This window comes from Drosophila persimilis, unplaced genomic scaffold (assembly GCF_003286085.1).
Source record: "Drosophila persimilis strain 14011-0111.01,24,50 unplaced genomic scaffold, DperRS2 tig00000793-arrow-arrow-pilon, whole genome shotgun sequence".
Lineage (NCBI taxonomy): Eukaryota > Metazoa > Arthropoda > Insecta > Diptera > Drosophilidae > Drosophila > Drosophila persimilis.
In genome coordinates this window covers 976509-980930 of record NW_020825354.1, presented here as the reverse complement: position 1 = coordinate 980930, position 4422 = coordinate 976509, and positions in this window count along the sequence as shown.

Below are 4422 nucleotides of genomic sequence, written 5' to 3'. Positions count from 1 at the left end.
GGTCCCGTCCCGTTCCCAGTTCTCCCAGTTCCCGATTCCCGCTTGGCGTTCTCGTTAGCGTTCTCTGCTCTTTCTCTTGTTTTGTCGCAATCCGCTGATGGCTTTTAATTTGTTTTTTACTATGGTTTTTCTTTTTTCTTTCGTTTTCCGGTTTCCGTTCGATGTCGCGTTGTCGCGTTTGTCGCGTCTGCCTTCCGTGACGACGTCGACGCAAATGTTGTTTGGCCAAAAATAAAACTCCGACTCCGACTCCGACTACGAGTCTGAATCTGAATCTGAAACAAAACACACAAAATCCTATGCAAAAGTTCCGCCAACTGCGCAGCTGGCGTCGCTGCCAGCGCCAGTGTATGATTAAGAGTTTTTTTTGTTTGTGTTTTTGTTTTTATTTTTGTATGTTGTACGTGGTATTATTGTTATTGTTATTGTTGGTGGCGGCGGCTGTGGCTGTGGCGGTGTTTGCTCAACATTGAAGAGTCAGTCGAGAGCTGAAGAGCTCTCTGAATGAGCAACGCAACCCCCCATTTCATTGTACAATATTACAGTCGTATTTATTTATTTTTCACGCTCACTGCCATGTCAACTCTGCCTCCTGTTGCTGCCACTGCCGCTGCCGCTGCCGCTGCTGCTAGAGGGGCAGTCATCGCTTCCAAATGTTTCACTTGGCTGCGCACGCGCCAACACCAACAACAACAACAACAACCAGAATACACCCCACCCCCCCACCATCGGGGCCGATCAAAAATTTGTTGTTAATAATGTACTCGAATAGTCGTTATATTGTTGCTGCTGTTGCAGGGGCATTCAGCAATTTCAACTGCGAGTTGAGTTCTGTTCTCGGCTAATTGACAGCCGCCGTTGTCCAAGCCAATTGGCCAACAATGACGGCCACAACAATACAGATAAATGTACAGATGATCGCACTAAACAGATGTACATACAAGTATCTGGAGAGCATCCTCCACTACACAGTGTGGGGTCTTTCCTCGAGCTTAGATGGTGGCTTGCACTGGGATCCTGGGTCCTGCTGGAAATATTTCCGCCACTGCCAAAAACACTCATATATTGAATACATAAATACATACAAATCTGTTCAAATGTGCACTTGAATGCATTTCAAATCCAAAGAAAGACTGAAGTGAAAAAATTCCAATAAATTCGGATAGAATTCTTAAGGAAGATCTGGGTTTTGCATTCACTAGCTGCCATATAAAGGGTCTCTTAGATCGGTTGAGGCAGCTACAATTGCATGTGTCTGAAATGTATCTCGTATATGGAATACTATTTATAAGAAACTGTGGATTTATGCATCATAGTATAGCAGGGAATCTTCTCATAGAAGATAATTATCTTGTCTGTTTTTGGATGAAAATATATGGCAGTCAAAATCAAGAGAGATCCTACCGGTATGTTTAGGTCTCTTAGGATAAAACTGGATATTTTGTGCGGAATAAAATATTATCCACTTGGAATGGTACAGATTTTCGATTGTAAGTCTATTTTTTAATATTTATTTAAGTGGGTTTAGGTGGGCGGAGCTCTTGTCTACATCAATCCATCGAGTTATATGGAAAATATCGTTAGTCGAATAGCTGACTAAAGGCAGTTGATGGGGCTAGGTAAAGATAGATTGAATCAATCTTTGGGTGTATTTAGCTAGTTTGAAAAGGGATTTAATGAGATATTTTTGCCAACTCTCTACAGCTTCTGTTGGGAGCCAGTTAACGGTTCTGTCCCCTCATGGTGCATTGTAATCTGCATGCAAATATCCATCTCAATGGAGACATCACACCTGATAGTGCCTTGCGCAATCCCTCCCCAGTAGAGCCCGCGGGCAAAGTGTGCCAAGAGCTGTACAATATCTATATATTAATCGAATATCTATATACAATATTATTGATATTGCTCTGAATGTATGTCAGATGGTTTTGATGGACAGTGTCTGGCATGTGAATGCGATTTCTGCAAGCGACATTTGTCAACCTTCGGCAGATGAGCAGCCAGGCCAAGCCAAGCCAAGCCAACCCAAGCGAATTCATTTCAAATTTCAAATTTGAATTTGAATGGAATGAATACTCGTACGTGAAATGCGGATGGAGGCGCAGTCAAAACAGCCAAGGCAGAGATCTATTATAACGTGCTCTGTTATATTTGCATTATGAGTGCTGGATGCTTTATGGCCCAGGCGAGCCCTCAATGACAACCTTTCTAAGCGGCATCTGCACGTTGTGTTGTTGAGTTGTTGTGTTGGACACTAGCCCCATTGCAGCGCCCCCAAGGGTTACTTGGAGCCCACTTAATGGGCCTTAATCTCTGACGTTTTCATTTTCATTTTCATTGGCCTTTGTGGGTCACATTGCCAAAGCAGAGATTGGACAGAGCTGGACAAGCCAGCGCGATTATGCAAAATGGAGCTGCAGCCGAAAGCGAAGGTTGAGAATGCTTCCAGACCCGAAATCCCAAAATCCCAAAACCCAGCTCCGGGGGAGAGAGAGGCAGTGGGTGTCAAAGGCCGTCGGAACACCATTCAACCAGAAATCATGACACTCTTCACGCCTTTTGCACATGACTCTGCCGTGACTCACGCTCGAACCAGTGGCAGGGGTGCCAACAGGAACCCAAGGGTGCACTGTGGGCAAAAACTGCCTTTTTTTGCTACTTCTACCACCCGTAATATTGTGAAATCATATTGAACTTTTGCCCATAGTGGGCTGGCCCAATCACGAGTCCGAAGAAGATCCGACTCAGTCAATGGGAACACCCCAACTAGCCGCCCAACTGCAATTACGAGTACCCCTCTCCATCCATCCCCCAGCGACTCGAGCCCTCCACAGATGCCTCCAGTTCCTTCCATCGCCCAGAAAATCGCTGCCACGCTTGAGTTGATCAACGTCAAGAACCTTCGAGAACTTGTATCTGTGTTGGGTAGTACTACTATGCATGCTTTTAAGATACATAATTGATGGATGGGAGGCCCCAGCGATGGTCGAGCCAGGTACAAAGTACTCTGCATGTCTAAATTGAAAAACTTAATAAAGAATAACAAAAACATTATTCCGCTTGATGCAACCCAATGGGATATACGCCATGGAAATTACTTCGAAATGTATCATTATATATAATTTTATTAAGGCATAAAGATGGCATTTAAACGACACTAAGTACTTACAAAACCCAAGTTCCCTTGAACTGTGGTTATTATCTAGGCAAATGCTAGATGTTTAAATAATTTAACAAAGAACCACTAAAACTTAGAATTTAAAATTGAATATCAGCTAAACGGCGAAATGCTAATAAGTACTGGAGCGCGATCAAATATTTATATAAAAAGCTGGTACCTTTATAAGACTTTTTTCATGGGAAGAGACAAATATACACTATTTTTTTAATTATTATAAATAATATTAATATTAATGGACTAAATAAATCCTTAAAATATATGTTTGGTAACTTAAAAAAGACTTTAAACATGCAAAATGGATCCAAAAAAATAAGCAATAAACAATTAGAAAACTGACAAAAAAATGACAGCAATTGTTGTTTGATTTCTTGTTTGTTTAATTTATTTTTTTAAGAATTCTTAGGGAAATATATATAAATCATACCTCTGATATTTTCCTAAAAATAAAACAGAATATTTTCTTATCTGTCCGGAGCCAGAATAAATATTTTGTAATGGGAAAAGTGTGAAGTTTTCCCTCTCAGCTTTCACGTCAAGAACTCCATCTAACGCTAAATGTATGTGCAACTTTTGGAGCAAAGTATCTGCCGGATAAGTTGGTTAAATAGTATTCAAAAACCGAAAACAAACAAACCAAAACACCCGAAATCACCTCAAACAAATGCTTCAGTGATTTTGAGGGGTAAAACCATAAAATGAGGAATAATTTCTTCATGCAGGTGAGTTGGAAAATAGTGTACGTCGTATTTGGTGGGTAACGGGGCCGGTGCCCCATTCGGCGGATGGGAAATGATCGTAAAACAGCCAAAGCCCCAGCCCCAGCCCCAAGACCCAACCCCAACCCCAACCCAAAACCGCAACCCAACAATAATACCATTAATAGTGGAGCAATAAAATAAAAGTAGAAAACGAAACTGTTGCTGCTTTTTAATTATGAATTTTTAGGCAATTCTGCAAAGCGAATGGGGTTAGGTAGGAGAGAACCAGGGAGGGAGAAGAATTGCAACAGCTCCATAGAGTTTCCATTGGTTTACCCTAGGAATAGGGCCAAAGTCTCTGTATGTTCTCCCTCAGCCGATATTTTACTGTACTGCTAGAATTTTCATGGGTAGAAAGACTCAGAGAGAGGTGACAAATAGAGAGGGTCCCTGTCGTAGGTTTGTTCAATGGAATATGTTATGGTATCAATGGATTCTTATTTGGATGTTTATAATCAATGACTGTATCTTTCAAGTGGCGAT